Genomic DNA, 26,732 nt, shown 5'->3' with positions numbered 1-26,732 from the left:
CAGGAAATGGTCCTCTCAGCTTGAATGCAGTATTTCTATTAAAAGAAAACAGCTAAGGAAGAAAAAACATGAAAGCTCCATATCAGTATTACAGCATGTTATTTCCCATCTTCAATCTACTATCCTTAAACAGAGGTCACACAGGTGAGGAACAGGATTGATATGATAGCTTTTACAGTATGTGCTGTATTCAGTCAGTGACCTTTCAGAGTGACTTTGTAACATGTGAAGGTACAGAAGATACAGCTCAAAGATGAGTGCTCTTGACTTTAGTCTTTGTTTTGACTGTATGGGGATAAAAACAGTGGTTGGAGAGGAGTGCTCCTATCTCTGTCTCCTAAGAACAGGCAACTGCTCACTGCAGACTGAAGCCTTCGGTTTCTTATTTTTCAAATAAACCTGCAAGGGAAATGACCTGCACTTGAGAGCATGAGTGGAGGGGGATGCTTCCATCTGAGTTTATTTTGCTTAGCGGGTAAGATCAGAGGAGGCCTAAACAAGGCTCTTTATTTTCGGCAACCCCGATCATCTGTTTTGAAGTAAGATCCAAAGAAAACATACTCCCTCCTTCATCCCAATTAAAAAGCAATAAAGGCTATTTTCATTTTTTTAATATTGAAGGTAGGAGATGTGCCAAGAAATCCTTTGCCTTCATTGAGGGGCAGATGTCAAATATTGTGAGGCCATATCCTCATGTGGTGTCATCCCACATCACTCCACTGAAGTTAATCCAAGCAGTTCTGAGCTGCGCTGCCGAAATGCCTGGCTCTTCATCTTGCAGTGCCATTCCAAGGCACAGCTCCTCTGAGCTTAGTTGGCGAGGGGATATGCAAACATGGTATTTAGAGATAGAGGACCAAACTCATTCCAGGAGTTTTACACAACAAGTTCTGTGTCCTGCTGCTTTTGGATGATGTCCTTTTTCATCCTGAAGATCCAGCAGCACAACATCAGCTCTCTGCAGATCACTTATGTCAGTAAGGGGTAGTCATCCGTCAGGCAGATCACTGTAATTTTTTTCTGGTGACTGGCACAGGTCAGAAAAGACAGGCCCTACATCCACCTAAAACAGAGCAGTTTGTAGAGGCAAAAGGCAGTTTCCACACTGGGATCTAGCAGAGAAATTGAAGCTGGCACACAATTTACAAAAAGCCCAGACATGGTTAGGGGCTCAGTTTTAGTTGAAAGCGATGGATTCAGTTTACTTTTGTGTTCAAGGCAATTGCTTCTTTCTGTCTTGCAGTGTGTCTAATCTTGTATCTGAGCTGTTTTTCTTTCCTGCTGAATGTATTAGACTGACCAGTGGGGTGTATAAAGGATTTCTTTGAATAAGAGAGTGGAGAATACAATGGGCATAAGGGGAAATAGGTGATAGGAACAATCTACTCTATTGTCATGAAAGGCTACAGTTCCTTGGATTTTGTTTTTGTCTCCTAGTTTCTGTGACTTCATAATTAACCACAGATGGTTATGTAACACAGACTTTGATATAAGAATGGGTCCCAAAGTAAGTGAACCACTCTCCTACTGTTTCTTCCTTTGCATCTCCTGCCCTCTCTTTCTGGGGGAAGAAGAGGGTAATACAGCTGCCCACAGTGGGAGTGATAAGGCTCTGCTAGCACAGGATTGAGTCAGTAGGGTGGAGCCACACAAAAAGCCAGGACTCTCTGTGTTACTCTTACAGGTGTTTGTAAATATTCTTTGTGCTTATCCTCATGTATATCAGTAATAACTCCATTGTATTCAGTGGAAGAGAACTTCCATCAATATGGGAGGAGATGCCAAACAAGATTGCTGCTCCAGTCCCAAACTAATTCCTAAAAAGAGGGGGGGGGGGGAATCCAATTTGAACCTTAAACCTTGATCTAAAATCCAAAATGAAACTTTTTTTTTTTTTTTTTACTGAGCCCTACGGGGTTTTTTCCTAGAGAGCTTGGATGCTTGTTGCTTCATCAGGTGTTCTGAACTCAGTGAAGAGTAAAGTTCTAAAATAAGCCTATATGACTTCACATCACATGTTGAACATGGATATGGGCAGATCAATGCACACACAAAGCTTGCCAGTTTCTAAAAATCTGACTCAAACTCTGTTCTTCCACTTAGAGACAGATGCCATGCTAGCGAGAGACAGTGGCACTCAATGGTTTCAATGGCATTTGCAGCCTGATTCAGTAGGCTCAAGTAGTATAAATACAATCATAGAATCACAGATTTTATATCAGAAGGTACCTCTGGTGCTCATCTAGTCTGTCTGCTCAAAGAAGTCCCAGCTTCAATGTCAGATCAGATTGCTCAGGGTCTCATGTAAGGAAGTTTTGGAAAGTCTCCAAGCATGGACATTCTATGTTTTTTTTGTTTGTTTGTTTGTTTGTTTTTTTATTATATGTTGTTGTATTCTGTGTTCTATATTCTATCTTTTGCCAACTTGTTCTAATGCTTACATGTTCTGTCTGTAAAGGATGTTTTCCATATATCCATTTGGAATTATCCTTGTTGCAACCTTTTTCCATTGTCATGTCTTTTCAGTATGTACTCCTGAAAAGAGTCTGGTTTCATCTCTACAAGCCCTTTCAAGTAGAAGATGCAATCAGTTCCTCCCCTCCCTAGCCTTCTTTTACCCAGATCAGAAAAACTCAGCTCCTTCAGCCTATCCTCACACTTCATGTGCTATAGACCCTTGACAGTCTTTGCAGTGTTCTTTGGGACTTTCTACAAGTTGTCTCTCTCATAAAGGGTGGTGCAAGAGTGAACTTCAGTGTTATTTCAGGTACTGATCCAGACATCTACATTTTGTAAAGCTCATGCATCACTTGCTGCATAGCCTGTTGTCTTCCTTGCCTTATTTTCCTTTATGTTCTTTTGATAATGTTTAGGAAACCTAAAAAAGCAAGATCTGTGTGATCTTTAAGCTACCAATGACCTCTGCACTGATAGCAACACTTGCATATCTCTATTCAGTCTGGATGGAGGTGTACCCTGGTGTTGCCCTGAGATAAGGAAGAAGAGTATCAGACCCATAAACTGCATGGGAGACCAGGAAGCTGTTTGGTCCAGGCATTCCTTCTTCCCCCAGGCTACTTCTTTCTGGAGGAAGCCATTGATCTCTGGCAGGCGGACATGGTCAGGCATTCAGTCAATCTATCAGTGACAAGCTAACATAAAGCAGCGGTAAACAGCCTCCAGCAGTCTTGGGGATGGGCTCCCTGGCTGGAGAAGCACACATTCAGCATTCGTTCAAACTAATCTTTGAGGATTTTTTTTTTTTTTTATTGCAGGAAACAACAATGCTAATAATAATCTGGGGAATCTCTGTCAAGAAAGAGTCTTGGATAATCTCAACACAAAGACATCCAGGCAGGAAGTCCCTCTTGGTTTTGTTCATTTAACAAGACCTTACAGGTCTCTAGGAATATCTTTTTTTCTTTCTGAATGCAATTTATGGTGGAATACACAGTAGTAGACAAATGTTACTGAATTCTCCTTTTCATAATTTTGAAGGAGCATTCCCAGAAGATCCTGAATTTCAGAGAAACCTGGAGATGATAGAAAGAGCTTCCTGGGATCTCAGAATCCACACTAGGAAGTTGAGTCCAGTTTGCTTTTCTACTCTATATTTTTAGTAATTTTTACCAGTCTAGTTTTATGTGTTTGAAGCAGGGATGAGATTATTCCTCTGAGTAATATCAGCAAATTCCTTCTGATAGCCTTGCTGTTTTGTTCATTTCCTTTCTGTATCCCTTCTTATCCATCCTTCTAGCACCTCAGTAAATGTCTGTCCTCCATAGGGCTCACACACAGGCTTTCAATATCTGTAAATAATTGCAGTAACTCCACACCTTCCCTAGATCATGCTATCAAGCTGCGCGGCCCCAACCCAAACACTACTGCACATCAACACTGTAGCAGTCCCCCATAGCCAACCCTAAGCAATTGCAAGGTGAGGGGCTTTACTAATGTGTGCTATTCCCTCTGCCTTGTGATTGCTTTTATTGAAGTTCAGATCTGTGTTTCAGAGGAAATCTTTGGCACTGAGTTGTTTGTGGCCATACGTTGTCCCACAGCTTTGAATGGACCATATGCAAAGACACAGCTATGCCTTTAGGGACCTGTTTCTAGGTTTGGCCTGACCCAGTGAGGTTGTGTTCTGCCTCCAGATAGCACAGAACATGACTCGCATCCTAGGAGGGTGGTTTTAAAACCACCTTTACACCTGCCCAGTGTTTGATTACTCCAGAAGCTGGAGAGAACCCTACTGCAGCTGTGATGATGCTGTATTCTGGACTGATGTGCAGCTCTGAAACTCCTCAGCTCTGCAGACAGAATTTGCATACCCATATATACCAGTCATCCATGACCTGAAACCCTGCACAGCAGATGCAAGGAGGCAGCACGGGTCCTGGGAATTTTCTCACTAGTGGCCCTGTCGTAGTGCTCTGGTCCTCTCTGGGGTGTAGGGACTAATGCAGGAAGATCTCACTCTGTTACTCCTGGATTGAGCAGACCCTAGAAAATATCTGCATGGGACCCACTATCTTCTAACCTGGGTGAAATTAGTATTGCTTAACATCGTCTCCATTTTTCCCCAGTAGGAGGCTTGCTACCTTATTCCACTGAACTCTCCTTAGCTCTCTTGATTAGAAGTAAAGGCCATAAACTGTGTAAGGGAAGGGTGAGTCAAGGACATCTGAGTAATTACCAGTGCCCAGCACTCAGTTCTGACATCACCAAGCACATCTGGGAGGTCTCCACTGCAGGAGCAAGGCATCTGGGGGCTTAGCCTGGCTGCGTAAGTGAGAACACAATAGAGCTGAGTGTCTTGTGGTACTTTCTGGGCTAGAAAGCGTCTCTATTCTTGTGAATAGCTGAGGTGTCTCTAATGTAACTCATGGCACAGGATGAAGAGAGCTGTAGGAATTTGAGCAAGTTGTATGAGCTGCACCAGATTTTCTCTCAGCAGGTAAGGGTGGGTGGGGGTTCAGCAGGATGGAGGCTGAGGGGTGCCCGGGGTTCCCTCAGCCCTGCTCCCTTCATTTATGAGCAGAGTAAAGACAGAACTCTGTGAACTGGTGGGTAGAAGGGCCCCCCCCTTTTTTTTTTTTTTGTGGTTTTGAGGAATAGATTAATCAGGATACAGACTGCTAACAACCAGCAAGGAGTACATTCGTGGATGGTTTCAGCTGGTGATACTGATATGTAGTCAACACCTCTGCATTTTTTCACCTTTTAACTGATACAGTCATGCTCTGTATTCCTGATTACTCTTCTCTATCAGTTCAGAGGCCAGTCAATTGCCTGTGCCTATGATCTAAGATCAGAAAGAAAATGGTGTTATGTTCTCATTGCACATTTGCAGGGGAGAAGCTGGTTACGTTACACAGACCTATGGGATCAGACTCCTTGGAACATGAGACGTGTGTGGGTGAACTTGGCCAATGAGGCAGCCAAGAAGACAATTTACTAGCCCACCCCTGAAGAACATGATGGGACTCCAGAGGACAAAATCAGGGGCCCATACAAATACTTAGAGAAGTTAATAACTTTTCTTTGTATGTCGGTGCTAGAATTTTAAGCCTCATATCAATTATCCTTCAGCAAAGTGTGTTTTACTATGGAAAAACAATTACATGCATAGTGGGAGCTCTCCCAACTCTCAACTGAAGCAGCAAGGGTGTTGAAATTTTAATGAAGACCTTCTTTTCATGCAGGATTTCTCAGGTGTTGAGTTAAACCACTGCTAATAAAAGAGAAACAAAACCAAATACAAGATTAAAAATATAAGCCAAAACCTCTGTTCACACTAATTTCAGCATGAGTCTAAAGATTGTCTTCAGGTGTCATAATTTCACTAGTTCTGAAAATATCCATGAAGTTCTATGTTGGAAAAGGGGTGCCACTTTCACAAGTAGTAGAACAGGCATCTCTTTTATCTAACTAGGCAGCTAAACTCTAACTAACGGTCAAGCTCCTACTCAGTGTGGTTGTCTTAATCCCCAGTTAATGCAGAGAGAGACTGACAGGGCCAAGAAACAACCTAAACTGGGTGAAATAAGTCACTTTCTAGGGCAGTGTCAGCCTCCATCAGCTGGTGCCATCTGGATACAGGCTGCTTAGGAAAATTTTCTTCATCTGGATGCCTCATTGTTAGAAACCTAAGTTTTGACTGGCTGAATCTCAAACTGAGTGTGGTGTAGGTCTTTCATTCACCAACAGTTAACTTGTGTTGGAGCTTTGACTCTCTTTGTTTTCTATAGAGTTCGGGAAATGTTGTCTGCCCGCATTACCTCGGTTCTGCTTAGGATCTAGGGTTGTAGGAAAATATCCACTTGTAAAAATGTCTTTTAGGCCCTGCAGTGCCTGGTGGAGCCTTTCCAAATCTGGACTGGTGATCTCTGCTTGCATGTTCTTGAAATTCTTATCTAGAATTTGTATTTCTGGAGTGCAGTCTTAGTCCCCTTGAAAAAAAGGAGAGGTTTTGCCTTTGGCTCCAGCAAGGTGTGTGTATCATTCCTTATATAGAGCCACAATGGAGAATTACCTTTTTAAGCTAGTAGTAAACATTTCAGATCGACTGTATCCATAGCAAAGAACCAAAAAGGAATATATGGTGATTTGTTTTCATCTTATTCCCAAGCAATGGGATTCTCTAACATGCTTTAAAGATATTACCTGCTTCAGACAGAAGAGTTGGTTTCCAGGACATGGAAAGCTGATGAGCTTTTACCATGTGCTCTTGGGCGCCAGATCACAGTAGTCCCAAAGGAAAGAGCAGCTGCTTAAAAGAGATAATACAGAAATAACTCATTGAAATCAGGGCCGAACTCACACACTTCAGATGCATTCAAACAGAACATTTCCCTTTCTGTTTCCTCTCTAATTCTAAATGAGGATTCATGTAACTTTGGTACTGAGGGCAGCATTTGTCAAACAAATCTCTGCACTCTTCTCTAGCCACTGTGCATTTAGTATTTTTAGATTCTGCTATAACCAAAAAATATTGGCCCATTAAATCTAATTATCCACCTCTGGGAAACGGTCTATACCTTGAGGCTTTTGAGGAAGGGAAAATTCTTCAGTTGCACCTGGTCAACTGGTTACACATGAAGGAAGTGACCCCTTGACCCTTTTAGGTGCTCTGAACATAAAACTTGTTTAACTCTCTCTTACCCACACCGCTACGAACAGCATTACTGCTCACAAATCTATGCAGCCTACATATATATATTTGTGTGTGTGTATGTGTGCGTGTATATATATATATATATATATATATATATATATAATGTATTTGACTGACCTTCAGAAGCAGGGATTCTTTTGGGTGGCATGGTGCAGAGCTGTAGAAAATAAAATTTTCTTTAACCTGAAAGTCATAAGGTTAGGATCTGTTAAAGTCTGTGTGTGGGTGCAGACCTCAGTACAGTAGTATCCAGGTCCGTACTGGAAGCCTCTGGGCTGAATGCAATGCACACAGTACAAAATCAGCAAAAGTTGTGACCCAGCCATGCTAGTTGTCATGATGAGAGGGTTTCACTACTTTTTCCAATATGATGATGCCTTATTGTCAGGACATATTGTCTTTATATGTCTGTAGGTGGCAAATCAAATATTTCCATTCTGAATAATTTCATCAGTAATTGGTGGCAAAAGTAAAACCATTGCAAAGCCATTGTATGAGAGTGTTGTCCTTGCTTTGTCTATTGAGAGGCATCACAAAACTGCATTGGTGAAGGAAGGCCTGGTGTCATAGAGAAAGTCCAAATTCTCATCAGTCACAGCATCCTCCTGGCCTGTTGGAGTATGTAATGTGGGAGAGGGTTGCTCTGGGACTTCTATTTTTAGTCCTTCCATATTGATTCCCTTATATCATCTCTGAGTTTGACCTGAATTGTTTATGTAGCTAAGGGTATGTCAGAGTAGTGTCCAGTCATAGGTTGGTGTAATTAATTACCCGAGTGGTCCAAAGAACAATAAAAATATAAAATAAGAGGAGCATGCAAGATGCCAGTCAGACACAAGTTTTGTAACTGAAAAGATGCTAGTTTCTGTTCCAGGTATGTAATTAGACTGTTTGGTGTATCTGCCTGGGGCTGTATTTAGGTGATTTAAAAAAAAAAAAAAAGCATAAAAAGTCCATCTTACACTAACTCACACATAAGTCTTTGAGTTAGGCCTATGAAAGATATAGGAGCTCTGGTCACTGGCTAGAAAGAAAGAAAAAAAAAAAAACACTGAAGGAAAAGCAGTATTCTCCCACCCAGCCAGAATATATACCTCAGAATAACCATGAGTAATGAGGTATGAAAGCGCAGCAGTCAGGAGAGAAGCTGTAAAGATGTGTCAGGCAGTCACAACCCGTCCATAAGGCAGGGCACTCGCACGTCAGGGTTACAGGTCTGTGCTTTCCCATGAGACGCGCTCTGTTCTCAGGCTGCAGGAGAAGGGCCCATCACTCCGGCAGTGTCCGTCCCGCCTGCTAGACGAAGGCGCTGTCATTATTTCCATTATTTCTATTTCATGGCACTCTGCATCTGCTGAGATGGTTTGTCCAGGCATAGGGGATCTTGAGCCAGAAGCAATTCTTCCCTTCTGGTAGAGTTTTACGTAAAATGGATTTTTAAAAATAGCAGCATCCATTCCCACAGCAGAGCTCTCCAAATCCAACCTGCTGTGACAGCAGTTATTGCATCTAAGAGCTTACACTAGAGCATAAAAAGAGCATCAAAACTGATGGGGAACAAAGTGCCCTCTCTTGAACATAGCAGGGCTTGCCACGGCAGGTGGCACCTGCTGGGATCTCAATGCTTTAGTAGCTAATTACCAAATCCTTTTGATGCTCTGTCAGCTGGCTGTGAGCTTGCCAAGTGAACCCGGAGTGGCCATGGTGCAATGGGCACAATAACACAGGCTGCTGCTGAGCACCAAGTTGTGACCTGGCTGGTCCTGACCGAGTACGGTGTCAAGGGTGTAAAGAGCACTTCTCTTCTTTAGTCACCTGCATCCGTAAAAGCTACTCCCTTGGGTACATACTTAGTTTTGGGATGTTTAAGGCAGTTCACACAGTGTAAGAAAATATAAGGAGAGTGTGATTATGGTAGAGATGGTTTCACCTGGCTGTCAGGTGAAGACCACCACATGTCCCAGGGCTGAACAATGTCAAATGGCTGTAGAAGATTAATCTTTCCCTTACACACCATTAAAGGCCATATATAAGAGTCCACAAAGACAACTAGTTGGCCAGGGAAATCAAAAGCTATGCTATGAAGTGAGTACTTTTTTATTTTGGTAAATTGATGTGTACTGTCATGATTGTTCTGTTACACCAAGGGCTCCCCTTCACTTCTTAGGGGCTGCTGGGGCTCAGTGCCAGGCCTGCTTCAGCTCATAGGCACTTATTACAGGGCACTGGAGAAATGGTGTGAGATTGAAGTGCGCTACAGTGTTGATAATGTCATTTCTGCACAGCCCTAATCAGATTTCTGAGTCCAATATTGCAGATTTGGAGGAGGCTGGAAGATTTGGAAGGCCTTGTGAGGTGCCTTCCCAAAATTAGTTCTACATTAGGATGTAGGGAGGAAGCCTAAACTCTACCTCCTCTTTGCTATTATTATACATCTCTTCCCTTTGACAGACAGTTTCAGAGGTGAAGGAATATCTTTCTTGAAACAAAAAAGGACACAGAAAAAGAGCAACCTGAGGTTGGTATTTTGTATTTAAATGGGCCCAGAGTATCTCAGCCTTCATGCTCCCCAGTCGTCGTGCAAGAAAAATCAGCAGCAGAAAGTTACATCCCTCAAATCCATAGAAGATTTAGCTGTCTTGAAAGTAAAATTTAAAGTCAAAAGTTCCCATTTTTCAGCAGGAGATGCTAGCTGAAGGAAATAACTCCAACAGAGAGGACACACATGCTTCTTCGCAGCCCCAGCAGCATCATCTTTTGCTGACCAAGGATCTTTCCTAGCCTGGATATCTGACTAGCACACGGACGCACCAGCTGCCTGGACTACCACCATGAGTAAATACATTTGGAAATGGATGTGCTATTGCAACGCCATACACATACATCAAAGTGTGCTATGTGCACAGCTGGGATTTGTCTCCCTGCCTGCTGCCAAGTGCGTGTAAAGGTTCCAGCTTCTTCCCCTTGGTCTCTTCAACCTTATATATTCTTAGTCCTTCCTCCACCATTCAAAAGCAAGCTAAATGGCATATTATTAATGATGTTTTAGCTTCATAGTCACAGTATTATGGAAAGTCTGAGAAGAGATCATCGTTCCACATGCCAATAATCTGCCCACCAATGCTTCTTAGTGTCAGATGAGCATGTAAAGCATCTTTATTACTACTTTGGTTAAATTTAGTTCTCAGGCAAATAAGAGGCCCTGACTAGAGCTGGGGGATAGTGCTGGCAAGCAAGATGAGAAAGAACAAGGCATTTCAATCCCAAACTTCATAGTTAGCAAGTGATATCACCTTGGGCTGCTGGCTGTGTTAGGATTGGTCCAGCAGCCAGGCCTGGGGAAGAACAGGATAGCCAAGCACCAGGGGATTCTGTTCTGGATCAGGCATGGAAATTTTCAGATCTCCTGCAAAAAATGTTAACGCTACATTGCAGACAACTTCCTGTAATCTGTGTGACACGGTTCGTGCACTAGGCCCTTGAGAATCTGTGTGTCCAAAAAGCTTCCCTTGGTGGCTTTCCAACGATGCAGCTGGGGGGGCAAAGCTGGGTTCATCTCGTTTGTAGCAAGGATTATTGCAGTCTCCGTTAATTCTCCTTTCCTGTGTTAATGGTTTCTTTCCGACAAAGCTCCGAGAATTTTTTCTTGCAGCACGAAGGGATAAAAGCCCACCCCCCGCTGCCTTGGGTCAGCCACCCATTTCAGCTGAGCTAGAGTGAAGATAGAAGCAGAAGGTTTTTGTCATTCTGAATTTCTTGGACAGTGCTTTTTATTTGTTTGTTTTGCTTCTCCCTTTGTGGTTCGTGGATACCTTTTACCCATTTGGAACTCAAGTCCCTGTTTCGTATGCCGGGTGATCCCAGCCAGGATTCTGCATGCAGAGTGCTTACAGAAGTGAAGGCTGGGATCAGGAGCCTTTAGCTGCCTGCAGAAACATCTTCACCCACCTTGAAGCTTTAGATAAATAACTGAGCTATGCAAGCTGGTGCGAACTTTAGATTTATCTTAGGAACCTGCATAGACCAACCTGACACTAATTTTTGGCTGGTTTCAAACTCGTGAGAGCAGTTCTCTGCCCTCTGATATCCCGTCAACATCAGCCACAGTGAGTTTTGGTGCAGGTGAGCCCTGGGGTAGAAGGGCATTTCTCAGGAACTGAAAGGGGAGGATTGCTGCAAACACACAGGGTTATCTGTCACTCATAAGGAGCATCTTACCATTGATGACCAGGGGCCATTCTCACTGATTATAAGGTTGATTATAACCACAGTCACTAAGTGCAGTGCTCATCAGTTTCCTGTCCTATAACTGAGGCTGGCACTGATGCAAAAGCCCTTCCAGAGCCCCCAGGTCAGGACTGCCTTCAGACTGCTCTCTGAGTAAACAGACATCAGCACGGGATACGCTGCAGTAACTTTGCCGTGGGTTGCTCAGAAAAGTTGTAAAGTTCACATTTCTCAGTCATTCTCTGCAGTGGTGCCCATCTGTTAAGCACTGGTAACAACTGCAGTGTTTCAGAGCAGATGTTCCTCTCCCTGAACAACTGCCCACACGGGGTTTGCTGATTTCCTGGATCACAACTGTTTATCCCAAATAACTCTGCAAGTAATTGCCTGAGGTCAGTTCAGAGTAAATGCCCCTGTCTTCTGGATTTACACTGGTATGAGCAGCGTTACTCTCTAGCCCTGTTCTCAAACACTGGTGCAAATCAAGAGGGGAGCCAGTGAAGTGTAAAACAGATGGAAGTGAGATCAAAATAAATCCCTCCACTTTTTCCTTGCAACACTTCAGATCACAGATGGGAGAGCTGGGATGCAGACAGAATATGACAGGAGGTTACTTGAACATCTGGAGTCCAAACAAATGCTTCTTTATGTACAATAATGTTTAGCAGAGAATGCCTAGGAAATGTGAATACTGGACCCAGTCCTGGTCCCATGGAAGCTGCTGCCAACACCGTTATTCACATCAGCAGTCCTGCTCTGATGACATTACAAATGTCGTGTCTGAGTTACATCCGAGGGTAAACACAATCCTGAAAGCTTTCTCTGAATCTTTTTGGCAGAATTGGCTTTGCCAAAAAAAAAAAAAAAAAAAAGGCAAGGATATTTCAGGCAAGAGCCAAATGACCGATATTTGGATTCTCTCTTCAAGGCCACAAATATCTGTGAAGTGCCCAGCTCCTCTGAAGAGCTTCTAAGAAACATGCCCTTAATCCTGCTTTCTGCCTTTGGAAACGTCCCATCTGATTAAGATTTTGATATAGTTGTTAAAATGCCATGGCAGTTTAAGATAATACAGTTGTCCAACTGTTTGTCATTGAGCCTCTTTCACTGGGAAGAGATTACCGCACAACAGTCCAGCTGTGAAACAGATTTGGATCAGCACTCTTCATGGCTTTCAGTGCAATACCAAGCTGCAGCTTGGAGATGGTACATGCTAGTCTGATGGGGAGCAACAACATGGGCTGTTGTTAGAATATTGCAATGTTAGAATACTGCAAGAAGAGGCAGCCCTGCAGATTCATGATGTATGAATTTCTTAAATCAATGCAGCTTTTTTGGCTGTGATTGGTTGATGCCAAACTTACGCTGTACTGCTCCCTGACAAAAAGCTTTGAGAAGCTTTTCCTAGGATCTTGAGGTCTCTTCCAACCTAGAAATTCTGTGATTCTGTGATTCTGTAATTCTGTGTGCAAGGAGATGAATCTTAGTGATGTGGCAACTCTCTCAGGGTACAGGCCTGTCCCCTCCACTGTCATTAGCCCCCTGAATCACAAAAGGCTGCTTGGAACAGATCATTTAGATCAGTTAGTTGATACCTTTGTCTAAGAACAAGAGGATACAGATTCAACTTTTGCTGTCAAAAAGCCGGTGAGCGGATAACATTACTTGTGTTCTCATGTTCAAATCCAGCATCAGACCTTGGAGGGGGAAAAAATACACTTTTCTGTTCTGGAAAACCAAAGCTCAGAATCAAGTTTACTAAACATTAAGGTCTCTGCAAGTTATACTGCTGTACTTACCCATATGGCAATGTTTTCAATGCAGCCTCAAAAGCAGCTTCTCTGGGAACCTGATATTTTCATTTCTTCAGCAAGAAGATGAGAATGGGATGAGAACAGAAGTTAGTTTGTAAACATTTTCGGGGAAGGATGTGATAATAAAGAAGGTCTTGGTTTGCAGTGGAGGAATCTGGAATTCTTGATAGATGTTTAGGATGGATGAGCTCTGTGTGTCTGAATGTGTGTTTATGGTTTGTATAATGAAGGACAAATAGGCAGCCCAGCCTCTTCCCAACTGGAAATCTGTGTGTGATTAAGGAAGGGAGATGTGTTCCCCTCACCACCATTAAGCAAGGTTCTCTCTTATATCACTGTCGTGGACCAGAATCTGATTTAAACCACGTGCTGGAGCCAGTAACCTCAGATAAATCAACACTTTGTGCCTTTCTAAGGTATTGTCTCTCATTGTAGGACACTTAACAAACTGCCTGCGTGGGAATTACTCGTTTAATGTAAAGCAGAAATACAGCCATCCTGGGGTGGGAAGGCAAAATTAAGACCAACAGGACTCATAACAATTAAGTGGAAGGTATTAAAGTGTCTGAGACCCTCCACTGCAGGTGGCATTCTGCGTGCAGACAGAGAGGGGAAGTCTTCCGTGCTGTAGGTCAGACTTGCACAGGCAGGCATGCACAACCAAGCATAAGCGGAGCTAAGACTTGTCTGCTGGGTAAGGGGCATAGTGACAGAGCTTCCCCTAGGTCTGCACCACTGTAAGGTGCCTTGCTGACACCTGGAAATGGGAGCCTGATCAGAAGAATTACCTCAGCTGCGATGCTAGTCACATTGGTCTTTTCGGTGCTTGGTAGGTTTTAGTAAGGCTGTGCTGATCTTGTAGACCCCTTAGGCTTGAGTGGTTGTCTGAGCTTTTGGTAAGACTGTCTGGGAGTTTATAGGCTTAAAATTAGCAGGTATTTTTCTCATTTTGCTGCAAACTTTTAAATGAGGAAATGAGATGAAAAGTGGATTTTCAGGCAGCTCTAGCTGAACAGTGTTCCCAGCTGAAGTCCTCAGCTGTTGTTCAAGGGGAGTTCCCATTTAGTGTTCAGATGCGGCCTGGAGGAGATACATACCTGCACCTTGGATTGTTCTGTGGTAGTTCGTGCAGGCTCAGATATAACTGCAATTTCATTCTGCATTTCATCTGCTATTTAAAGCAACCGAAGTGGGAGTCACTAGAACAGACATGTTACATACAGTGAATGGCTGTTGTTAAATGCTGTTAATTGCCTTGGCTGGGCAGCCTGCTGTTCTCTGCTTGCTTTCTGCTGTGATCCCAGCCTTTGTTCCTCTTCTGCAATGGAAACATTTCTCCCTTATTTATTTTTGCGTGAGAAAACATGTTTCCATTCCGAGCCTCTAGATACCACTTGGGTGCCCCCCTGACCTCTCCTCGTGGGCCTGGCCCATGTAAATGACCAGACGAAGGAATGTGGATGAAGGAAGTGCCATAAAGCAGAAATATTGCTGGCTCGTAAATTCCCTCCACCACAGAAAGATTTCAAAATAAACAGAGCTACAGCCACATAGGACAGCATAACTCAGCAGTGCAAAATTCATCACTGGCTCTCGTAAAGGAGAGAAGCCTGACATCAAAATGAAACTCCTCCAAGAGTCCCTTCCCTGCATGGTCTTCTGCCTCTGAGCCCTCACACCAGGTCTGCATTGCTTTTCCATACAGACCTTACCTGGTTTTGCTCTTTGGGCTATTCCTATCTTCACAACACATACCAAGCTCAATGCATTGGTGGTGGAAAGCTGAACTACAGTTCTCATTCAGGTCACTGGGATTTGGTGGCCCTCTTATCATCCTGGTGGTTTTTATTGAAACAAAACAAAAACAAAGCTTCTAATTTAGCTGTGTTCCTCCAGCTTGTGACATCTGTGTGTCTGTACCTCCAGTACCTGGGAGTCTGAATGTAAGCACTACTGGGTATCAGAATTGCTTAGGCAGTTTCAAATGTCTTCTCAGGGCTGGATCTGCTCAACCACACTCTTTCTTCTGCTCTGGGGACACTTCTGTCTCTCTTCACAGGGGCTCAGGACCTCTTATTTCTGAAATAAGGTTATCCAGATACCAGAGAGCTTCCAGGCAGTTGAGGAAGAGGCAGAGTTTATGTACAACACTGTCAGCCATCCATGAAAAGAGGGAAGTTTCTCCTTGGACCAGGAACTTTTTAAACAGAAGGGAGCTTTCTTCTGATATTACACATGACCACTCTGCTAGGGAAAGAGTAGAGGCCCTCTTAACAATTTCCAAAAATCCCACAGAGTTTCAAGAAGTATGATCAAATTGGGAATACTTGAAATGAAATTTCTACTCTGGACCACTGGTACATGCATTTCAACTTCAGATGCAAGTCCCCACTCAGATTCATGTTTGGGAGTTAACAGCAATGGAGTCAACAAACCAGCAAGCAGAGACCAATTGTTAGTTGTCAACACTTCCTGGGATTGACATTAGAGATTTTCAAAAGCTGAAATTAAGGAACATGTGATGATCTCCTCCAGCTCGTTGAAAACTATTCCATTTTGACACAAAATATATTGCCTTTCCACTGAGACCCGGTATCCTCCCTCTCTTCTCCTCTGGCTGCTGTTGTTCTCTAAAAATAATGTGATTTGTTTACTTAGTGAAAAATTGAATGTTTCCAAAGACACTGAGACCTTTTTTTTTGCTTCATCGAGAGCCCAAATGTACACTGAAAATGCTTTGATGAAAAAATTTCAATCAAATCCAGTTTAAAAAGGAGAAGAGTTAGGGGAGGAAAACACAACTTTTTGTTGTTGTCATTGAGGCACACAACAGAGTTCCTTAACATCATTTGTGGGAACGAAGAGGAAAGTGCCTGCCTTTGATCTGAAGGGAATCCTATAGTTTTCTTGAATTCTGCCAGCTGCTCCAATTTTGCACTTCCACTCAGACAAAACCCTACATTATGATTGAGCCTTAAACCAACATAAACATTCCTGTGCCCTTTTAGCCTCGCTGTTAGAAGATGGAGTATCAGTGGAGCTGAGAATTTACTGAATACATCTAAATGAAGTGTAACCTTCCAGAGCTAGATAGCACCAGCTAGATAACCCCATTCATGTGGAAATATGATGAAGAAGGACATGGAAGATTGTATGACAGGACCGTAGCTGATAGTCCTTCTTGTGACTTCTGTACTAACTGTGCAGGACATGTAAGCACCAAAACATTGGTGATTGCTAAATCTGTAAAAACTGCCCCCAGAAAACAGCTAAAATATCTGCCCTTCAGTGAGATAGAAGGGATTCCTTATGCCATAGGTTTTATCATGCAAGAACAAATTAGAAATAAATGAATGAAGGATAAACTGAAGCAACAGTTAAGAGAAAATCCTTAACTATTCAAGCAGCCTGGCTTTGGAAAACTCTGCCAACAGAAGTGGATGGAGGAGGTGCAAAATCAGAAGTTTTTGTAGTGAATCTTCTGGATTCAGCCCAGAAGATCCTTTCCTGGACTTTGTAGCCTTAGAGTCTAAAAACTTTGAAACGCTTTTTAACCCTAGAACGTTATTGCTCTTAGAAATTAAATGTTTCCTAAGAGAATGTGAGAGAGCTCATATTGTCTGAAGGTCTCACAGGGATGCTGAAAGCACTGTCCCTTCAGACAGAGACACTCCCACAGATCACAAGACATGGATGGCAGATATTTCTGAGCCTTCCTTCCTGAATGCAGGGCCATTGCTTGGGAAGGACCTCAAAGGGTGTCATGGGCAGCATCTCAGAAGGGTGCAGGCTCTACGTGCCCAAGGACAACGCTGCTGCTTGCACATCTCCAGCAGCCCATGCATGAGCTACTCTTCTCAAGTCAGTGTTTCCAAGGGAGTGGAGCACCTTGGAAGGGCAGGCTGTGGATGAGAAAGACGACAAGCAGAACAGAGTCTGAGCAGGACAAAGAAAGGGAAAAGGCAGGGAGAAACAAAGGGCTGAAGCAGCAAAAAGAAAAAGGAAAAAAAAAAATAAAGCCACAGAGTATAAATGGGTGAAACAGGCTAAGGGGTGAGAAAGAATAAGAGGGGGTTGCAGATATATGAAAAAGAAGACTGGCCAGAAAAGTCAGCTGTCAGGCTTGTCCTAGGCAACCTCTGGGCTTGCTGGCAATGGAAATTAATGAAAATGATATCTTTGAGTCAGGACCCAGGGCAGGTACTTGGTAGCTGTTGCTCATCTGTCTGTGCCCCTGCAGTCTCCTACCTTGCTGCTGTTTCCCCTGTTGAGCATGATCCTCCCACTCTCTCGTCCAGCCTCACAAGCCTGACAGAGTAAATGTTTGGGAAATTCCTGTTCCTCTTGTTTTGTAGCATCTGGAGTTAGGGCTGAATAAAGCCCTTCAGGCTGGGAGGTTTTGGAAGGAAGCCCCACACTCACTGGGCCCTTTGCCAGCGAGTTAATCCTTGCTGTATTGACCCTTCTAGAGGCAGCAGTCCCAGGCCACCAAGGATCTGATAGCCTTGAACTCTCCGTGCCTGGAACTGTGCTTGCTGCTTCTCAGTGCTGATCTCTTCCCAGCAATTTCCTCTGGAGGCCCCAGGCAGCAAAGCAGGGGCAGCACAGATCAGTGATAATCAATGCTCTGGTGCAATTGCCATCGTGTCAGTCAAGACAGGAGACACCATGCCATGTGCTTCAGCTGCTTTTGTTTATGTTGCTGCTGCCTTGCGTGTGTGCAGGCCAGAAACTTTAGGTTTCCCTGTAGACACCCAAGATACTTTCCCAGGGCCATTGGATGTAAACTGCATAGATCATTGCAACATGCCTTGCCCTGCTCCCCAAGCATGGAACTAAAACGAAATTGGGCTTAGGCAGAGCTGAAGGTGCACAGCAGTTAAATGGTACTCGCTGAGCTGTATGAGTAAATGTGTGTGTGTTTGTGGGGGTTAAATGTACGGTGGACCTGATCAGGGCAAGTCAGTGCAGTAGGCAAGAGCATGCATGCTCTATGTGTTTTTGTGGGGGGCTTGGGGTCAGTTCCATCATTTGTAGTAGGTAAATGGAAGACAGAATATTAATTACCTCTGGCAACGTCTGCAAGTGTCCCAGCTTTCACAAGAAGCTATTGTAGCTCCAGATCACTGCAGCTATTGCAGTAAACTGTACCGCATGGGCTTTAATACAGGCTTTCTGTGTAATCTCAAATTCCATAAATAGCTTTTGGTGCCATAGCACTCCTCCAGCAGCTGTTTGCAAAAAGCTGGAACACTTGTACCAAAACCCGAGGTCAGCTGGAGCTAGCAGCTCTCAGCATCTTCAGCAAGCAAGGCTCAGTGTCCCAGGCACTGCTTCCCCCAGAACAAGAGGACGCTCCTGCAGCCATTGTCCAGAATAGCGACCTGCCTTGGTTCCTCTATCCTTAAAATAGGAATAAGAAGCAAGGACAGAGTCCTTTGGGTGAGTTTTCATTGCTTAGATATAGGCTTCTAGTGTCACACAGGCCTACGAAGACCAGATGTCCATGTGCAGGGAACTGACCCCTTCTCCTAAGGTCCATGAGGTGCTAAGACATTCCCATAAGGAACCCCACTGTGGTAATGTCTAAATAAAGATACATTTTATATAGCCAGCCCAGCTGATTTCTTCTTCACCTGTAGTGTAGACACGTCTCAGGCAGGTTCGCTCTCACTGGCACTTGTAGGAGTAGTGCAGAGAAGCATCTGCTACCACTTTTTTTTTTTTTTTTTTTTTTTTTTCACAAATAAAAGCTGGGCCCAAGGGTTTTTATGACCTTTAAACAACTCAGTCTTGCTCCTGCATCCCAGCTGCAGGCAGTCCACCTGGTCAGGGTGTTTGCTTGGGAGGAAGAAGCTGCCTTCTGTAGGAGATCTGAGAGGCTTTTGTTTCCCCATTTCTGTATCAGATCTGCTGTTTGAGAGCACATGCAACACCTCCACAAAATGTAAAAGGGAAAACTACAGCCCCCCACAGAATGAATGAGGCTGTAAATCCAGGGAAAATCTTCCTGTGTCATTTACGAGCCTGCACATCAGATACTGGCCTCTTGTGCAGAATTGCTTGGTCCAGACACATTCCTTCCTCTCCTTCCCCCGGTTATAGGAGCAGAGAAAATTTTCTGTGTTGCTGTTCTGGGAAAGGAGATTGCAAGAAATAGCATTTATGTCCTTAGATGGTCACACTGAAGAAATTCTGTTTGTTCTTTGCAGGAAAAACTGGTTAACTATAATCTGCTGTCTAGTCATAGGAAGAAACTCCATCATAATGCTCTGGATTTAGTATTTTTAGGACCAATTCTGCAAACCTAAAGCCTTTCTCTGATGTGAATTCCCTGTCTTTCTGGTGTATGCTGTCCAGGTAACTCCACTATTTTAGCTTTTCCCATGAGATTATCAATAAGTATTTTATTGCATAGGGATACTGTAGTCAGCTTCTGCTGGAAAAGCAAAGTTCAATATCATTCTTATCTCCAGGTATTCCTGACTTTATCTTCCAGACAAATATTTAATATGTCCATAAATGCCTTCTGTGGTTTTTCAGATAATGCAGGAGTTCAAAAAAATTATTTAAAAGTGTGGGGGGGGGGGGTTGGGGAGGGGGAAATGAAGCTTTAAGTTGTTTTTCAGAGACAGTGGAGCGAAGTCACAGAGTTCCTTATTTTTTATTGAAGTTTCTGATGCTGTACAGAAATCAAATGATGTGACACCTGCTCAGAACTGCCAAAATCCATGGCAATTCAGGAGCTCCACATCCTCATTGAGGCTGAGCCCAGAGTCTTGGCCACGTGCCCAGCAGGCACACTGCAGGCAGTTTCAGCCATGCTTGCCCTCCACCCTTGAACATCTGCTGTTGACCATTGCTGGAGGCAGGCTTCTAGGCTACGCAGACCTTTGATCTGAAATAGTGTGGCCTTTGTGCTGCTCTCATGCATCTTCCTCTGGGTTCTTCATAACCGTTGTAGTGCGAGTTAGCTAATTGTGCTCTGTCACTGGTGTCCTGCCCCCTGAAGGCTGTAACACAGCCAGCCTGGGGCCAGCACCAGTCCTGCCCAAACCACCACTGAGGGAGCTGCAGGGCAGGGTAAGAGCTAAGGCACCAGGTAGACTAGCACTGGGTTCCTCATCACACAGGGGGAATTCCTGCTGCGGAGCTCAAACAAATGTTGACGCCTCTGTGCTGTGTTTGCTGTGTGGAGGCAGAGCAGAGCTGTGGATTGGGCCCTCAGCCTGGAATACGCAGGCAGAGCTTCGCGTACATGCTAAGTTAACACACACCAAGCAAGCTGTAAGTCAACTGTGATACAGATGTCGGGGAACTGATTGTATACATGTGTGAAGGGGGTGGCCATGCCAAATTTAAACACCTACTTTACTCCCTCGTGGGAGGCTGATGTTAGCGTTTAACTTAAGGTATATGTCATGAAACAAGACAACTCTCACATTTCTCGTAAGAGCGAAGGTGCAAGGGTGAACGTACATATGAGCACTTTGAGCTGTCTCCTTCCTGAAAGTGTGAACAACAGCATAAATGAAGAGTAAGGTGAAACTGAAGTATTTTCTTCCAAATTGCCTTGTTGTTTTCATTTCAGTGTTTTTTACTGAATGGCGGAAGTCTGGAGGAACCAATTCCTGCACTCATATAGTTGTGAATACGCTGTTTTTTTTTTTTCTGAGGTCAGTGATTTTGAATTGACTGCAGCCCCTACAACTGAGATTACAAGAGCTCATCAAATGTTCGTCATTTGCACAACTGTATTCCAGTCTGGTTAATTAAAATCATAGGTGAACTTCTTGGCATGAAATTCAGACTAGATGAGTTCCTTACCTTAATGCTCTTTGCCTAGTTGAAAATAGCATGCCAAACTGCCTTCGGTGAGCTAGCAAAGACACAAGTGCTTACCGCCTGCATATCAATAACTGTCGGTCCCTGTTTGAGAAATGAGATCAACAAAAACATTTTGTGGACTCACGATATAAGATAATGAAATGACACTGACAGTTATGATTTGGTTGTGTTAGTCAAAGAGGAAATAGAAAGCATCTCCAGAGATGGATTTTGTAAGGTAGTAAATGAGTTTAAGCAGAATTTATACACTCCAGGAGGGAGGAGTGAAAAATAGAGACATTGGGAAAAAAAAAAAAAAGGAGGTACAGTCTGTGGGACTATAGAAAGGACTCCCAAGGGAAGAAATAGAAGCTGTATCTATAAAAACTTTTAAGAACAGATTGAACACAATGCCAATAAATATTCTAGCAGAAACAACCCTGCGCTGAGACAAGTTGGTTAGACGGCTTTACTGTATTTCTCTAGGTCTTGTAACCGAGAGACTCTTTGATGTTATTTGTGGATGGTCGAAGTTTTATAAGCACCTGGGGATCCATTAGGATGAAAGATCTGTAGAAGCACCAACTGGTCCCATTCCCTCTGTGTTCCAGGATGTATGGTGATAATCTCTTGAACCCAGATTCTGAAGTAGTGAGGAAGAATAGCTGCAGCCACAAGACCAGACCTACTCAAAAGGGGAGAAACAAGGAGCTGATATTTCTAATATACTGGGGGAGAGTCAGGTCATGGGTTTGTACTTCAGGGACTTATTTCTGACCAACTATTTCCCCCCAAGTGAAGAAAAGTTTTAGGAGATGGCTTTGAAAACCTGGGTTTACACAGTCTGCTATTGGTTATGAGATCTGGTAAGGCTCGGAGCAAAGCACACATCCAGTGGGTGATCAAACGATCAGGATTTGACACATCACAGCCACACCCCAGTTAGCTCTGGTCCTGTATGACACATGTCCTTGTCCTGTGAGTGAGACATATGTTAAGTGATGTTAATGAATGTTTGTTACAAACTAAACATGTTTACCATCTGGCAACTCTAGACGATGAGTGTCAGAACAGTTCCAGCAAGTGAGAGGTTTCCATCACCACAAACAAGCCATTGCTGGACCTCACTTCAGTGCAGGAGTAATTCAGCTGCCTGTAGCCCAGAGAACAACTCTGTAAATGCAGTATGGATTTAGTTACAATATCTGCCTCCTCAGCCCTCCCTGTACCTGCTGCCTGAGCACTACGCCCAGCTGCTGGCACACAGCGTGCCTTCCTTCCCCTTCCCCAGACAAAGCCTCCTACCTGATTTATTTTTTTCCTCGCTTTTATCTTACCTACTAATCTGGGCTTTTATGTGATATAGCTCCATGGTTACTCTTCTCTCGGATGGCTATTATTCAGTTTTAATAGCTGATAATATTTTTTAAAACACCACTAAAATAATGGACTTCTTAAATGATAAGAACGCGTTTAAAAGGAAAAAAAAAAAAAAGATTAATTTTTCGACATTTCCTGAATATTAATCGAAAGAAAAAAAAAAAATCAAAACCAAAAGCGAAATAGAACGAAAGTTTGAGTCTGTCTCCAGATGCTGCCAGGCTTTGTATGATGTTGGGTTTTCAAGCAGTGCCTGGTGTCCAGTCGCTAGAGGGCACCAAAATACACCTAAACCGCCGGCCCCCGCCGCCCCGAGCCGCTGCAGCAGCTCCGGGCGGGTGCCTTGGGGATGCAGGTGGGTGATGGACCTCGGCTTTCTTGGCCCTGGGGTTGCACTCACGTTAGGACTTTAAATGGGATCAGGAATGTACCCTTGGAGTGGACGTCCTGAAGCCATATCCCTGCTTACTTTGCATCGCAGAGTTGTCTCTGTGTCTTCAGTGTGAACTGCTCTGTGTTGGGATGAAACAAAATCGGGAAAGCTGCTGCAGAAGGGCACGTCCTGTAGTCACTGAGCAGGCCTTCAGTCTGGGACCAGACTACAGCTATGCTGAAATAAACCCTTGAAATGGGCTGGAGTGACTGCTTTGCTCTCTAAGTCTGTTCTTACTACACCACACAAGTTGCTAATGTAGACAAAGCCATGAGGCCCCTAGACCTTGCTGAGGGAGAAGGCAGCTGGAAAGTTTGTTTCAGAGCCTGAAAATCCCTGTGGTGCATAGATATTTGGGTTATGGCTTTTTGTTCATGCCTATCTTAAATTAAAAACAAACTTAAAAAGTCCCAAGAGACAGACGACTTGTATTTGTGCAGTCAAGGGAAATCCTAAACGAAATGAGATGGGTGCCATAGGACCTCTGACCATTTTGACCTGGCAGTTGGGCTTAGATCTTTTCCTTTCAGACACAAGTCTGTTCTGTTGTGATGCTTTGGTCTTCTCTGCACCAGTTTCCCATGGAGAGAGCATAAAGGCAGCACTGAGCTTGGCCCTGGCCAAGCATCCCAGGTGCCTCTTCTTGCTGGGAACAGCGAACCTTTATTGCTGAGGTCTAGGTTCCTCGAAGTGGCCTGCAAGCTCAGTGAACCTGAAAACTCCAAGCGAAACCCAAGCAAAGCCACACAGTTTTAAGCGCTCTTGGAACCAAATCCCCTCCGCAGCGTCGGAGAGAGGCAGAGCACGCCAAACTTGGCTCTGCTCTACCCCAAGCTTTCAGGAAACTCCTCACAGTGAGGCCAAGAACGATGTTTGTAACAAAACCTAAAACCAAGCAAAATTTATCACGTTTTGAGTTTCTTCATGAAAGGTTAGACCATCTTGGGATGTGCTCTGCTGGGATGAGAGGAGGGATGAATTCTGCCCTTAAGGGCCAATTTCACATGCACTGGAATCACATGCAAAGCTCCCAGGGAAGCAAGCTTAAACCTTTTAAACTGTTAGAAAAGCAGCTACCACAGTTCTCTGTCACTCTAGTTAACCATCTATAAACAGTTACTCACTTGACCTCTATTTGATCTCTCCCTCTGCCCTCCAAGGAATCTTTTGGGGCCAACACGCGTTATGGATCTCTCTGCATACACGAATATTTGAGGCTATTCTACTGCAATGAGAGCAGACCTCTTGCGATTCTGTTTGAAAATTGGTGATCTGGGGAGATTTTTTTTTTTCCTTCTGCAGGGCAGACAGATCCAACAAATCACTTCTTGTAGTTCATGCTACTTTGCTGCAAATACTTAATACTAAAAGCTCTGTTCACATTTGTAAAAGAGGAGGCTGGAACCTTGACAGGACAATAGGGAGGGAAAATAATCTTTATTTTAAGCACTTCAAACAAGAAGGTCAAAGACAGGAGTCAGGAAAGATCTTCAAGCTACTCCAGAGTTGTCCTCTTATGGCTGCTGCTTGAGTGCTCAGCAATACTGGAAAGCTTTCAAGCTTTCACCTGGTTACTAGTGCAGACAAAAAATATCACCCATGTAGGAAAGTTGCAAAAACAAGGCTTATTTAAAAAACAAAAGAAAACAAAACTCTTAATCAACACAAGAACGACAGTAAGCAGTAAGATGGAGGTAAATGTAAAGATACATAGTGAGTAACTAAAGAAAGAAGAGCTTTGTGTGGATGCTTTTTTATTATTATTGTTTGAAAGTATGGTAACACAAGGAATTTCAGTGTTAGATTGAGTTAGAAAAGAATATAAACACACAGAAATATCAGAACGCTGAAATTCTCCAAACACTCTCAGCTCTGCACTCTAAGGATGCCATGCAATAGTTAAACAATTTCGATGTTAACATTTTAGCTTCTTTCATTTCTTTTCTGTCACAGCTTCGTAGCATGTGGAAATAAGCAGTTTAAACATTCTTTAAAAAACCGTGCCTTGAAAAGAATCTGCATCAAAGATACTAATCTGTGCTAGTTGTTATCGTCAGGGCTCTTGCATGATGTTACAGCAAAGCAGAGATAAGGTTGATTTGGTATCTTAATTGTGCAGTCCCACAGCCTAATACATAGAGATTTCTAAATGTAAATTACCTTAACTCTAGATCACTGAATTTCCTGGGATTTACATGCTTGATTTGTAATGTATTTTATTCTCAATTGCTGAGATGCACAGTGAATCTTAACTCCATTTAAACAGAAATCCTTCATGAAAACTGTGGCCATCCAAAAAATGATACGTTTAGTTACAGATAATAAGCCCAGGAAATATTATGGGAGATCACAGTCAAATAGCATTAGTGAGAACAAGATGAAATCAGGGATATTATTTTCCCAACTCAAGGACACTTAGCTTAATCCTTAACTCACAAAAAAACAAAACAAAACAAAACAAAAAAACAAACAAACAACAACAACAACAAAAATTAATAATACTGAGTGGTGTTGTACTGGCCAGAAATGGCTTACTGTGGATATAATCTGTGGGGATCTAAAGCGAGCTCAGACGATAATGATTTCAGTGCTGAGTTATGCCAGTCTAAAATTCTAAGCAGCAGAAATGTTATCATCTTCCCGTTTAAGAAGAAATGTAATTTGATGCAAATAGGCTAAAAATTTGTAATATGGTATTATTAGAAAAGGCTCTTAAGCTGCATTGAAATCACCAGCAGGTCTATTTTTAAGATTTCTGAATTCATCCTTTCTTTGTTAGTGTTCAGATAAGAGATTAAAGTTAGTGGCCGCCAGGAAGCTCTGGCTGCCGTTGGTTTGGGAATGGGGTGGGATTCGGCTCACCGAGGGCTCAGGCTGCCTGTTCTGAGCCTTCAGAAGAGCATGAGGTACTTCTGTGGGGGTTAACATGAAGTTAAAACGAGCTTTTTGTGGGATTTAACCCTTACCAAGTCACTCAACTTTCTTTTCAGTGTATAAATCATTTAGATTTCCCTGAGATCATAGTTTTAGATTGGGGGGCAAATGACAAGACCCTCATTGAGTTTCTTTTTTCACTTTTTGATTTGTTTTGCTTTGTGTTTGTTATTTTCCTGCTGCTTAAATCTTAAACACAGAATCGTTGTGCTGTAGGTAATGATTTGTTCTCAGTGGAAAAAGTATCGCAGCTTGCACAAATTGCTCGTTGTTCGGGTGAGCTCAGTTCTTTTATGAAGATTTTTTCTTCATCCCAGCAGCAGGACTGCATCAGCAAAGCAATGCAGACAGCGCTGGGTGCGGGTCAGCTCCCCCAGCTTGCCCCCGCAGCCCCTCTGGGGGAGCTGTTTGAAGCTGACCGTGGGTGGAGGTGTAGGGGACCCCTGTATCTGCGTGCTGCAGCTCTTGCAGTCGGCTCTGAAGGGCACCAGGCACCTCCGAGGGTCCCAGCAGTTTTCCGCTTCGGCTGCAGCACATGTGTGTGTTTGGGGGAGCAGGGGGGAGGGAGACCACTACTCAGATGTAACTCTGAGCTCACTCTGTGTCCATCCAGCCCCTTCGATGAGATCCTGGGGCTGTGTGTTTTCGCCGTGCCAGTAGCAGCTGCAGCAGACACTCGTTTATGGCATGGTGGACGTCCCCGTGTGCCAGGCGGAGCGCTGGCGGGACAGCAGTGCTCCTAGCAGTGTTTGCGCTGGGATTAAGCCTGCACTTCTCCCATCCCTGCAGAATGTCACAACTGTCAGAGCACCCGCAGCGAGCACCAGTGGCGATTATTGGCCCCTTCAGTGCTTCGGGTTCCTACGCTACTGTGCTATCTCGCCTAGGGAGAGGGGGAGAGCAAGGATCAGCCTGAGCAAATTCAGGGCTCCTTGGCAAA

At 43.6% G+C, this 26,732-nt stretch overlaps 2 long non-coding RNA genes across 4 annotated transcripts in view; one reads left to right on the top strand and one right to left on the bottom strand.

The window, feature by feature from the left end:
* The window catches only part of LOC137859572 (uncharacterized), a 29,521-nt gene extending 12,612 nt beyond the window's left edge, over positions 1–16,909 (top strand). Inside the window, exon 2 of the long non-coding RNA XR_011098391.1 lies at positions 15,278–16,909. This is a non-coding gene — a long non-coding RNA (uncharacterized lncRNA). The remainder of the gene's footprint in view (positions 1–15,277) is intronic.
* LOC137859571 (uncharacterized) lies at positions 5,582–17,556 on the bottom strand. Of its 3 annotated transcripts, none has more exons than XR_011098390.1 (5): positions 17,467–17,556; positions 14,316–15,462; positions 7,295–13,268; positions 6,667–6,769; positions 5,582–6,452 (listed from the first exon to the last, which is right to left on the bottom strand). It is a non-coding gene; the product is annotated as an uncharacterized lncRNA (long non-coding RNA). The 3 variants fall into 3 exon arrangements; XR_011098389.1 differs by having other exon boundaries at positions 7,295–14,417; positions 14,931–15,462; XR_011098388.1 differs by having other exon boundaries at positions 7,295–15,462.
* Between the last annotated feature and the right edge of the window lie 9,176 nt (positions 17,557–26,732).

This window comes from Anas acuta, chromosome 7 (assembly GCF_963932015.1).
Source record: "Anas acuta chromosome 7, bAnaAcu1.1, whole genome shotgun sequence".
NCBI lineage: Eukaryota > Metazoa > Chordata > Aves > Anseriformes > Anatidae > Anas > Anas acuta.
This window is presented reverse-complemented; position numbering and strand designations above follow the sequence as displayed.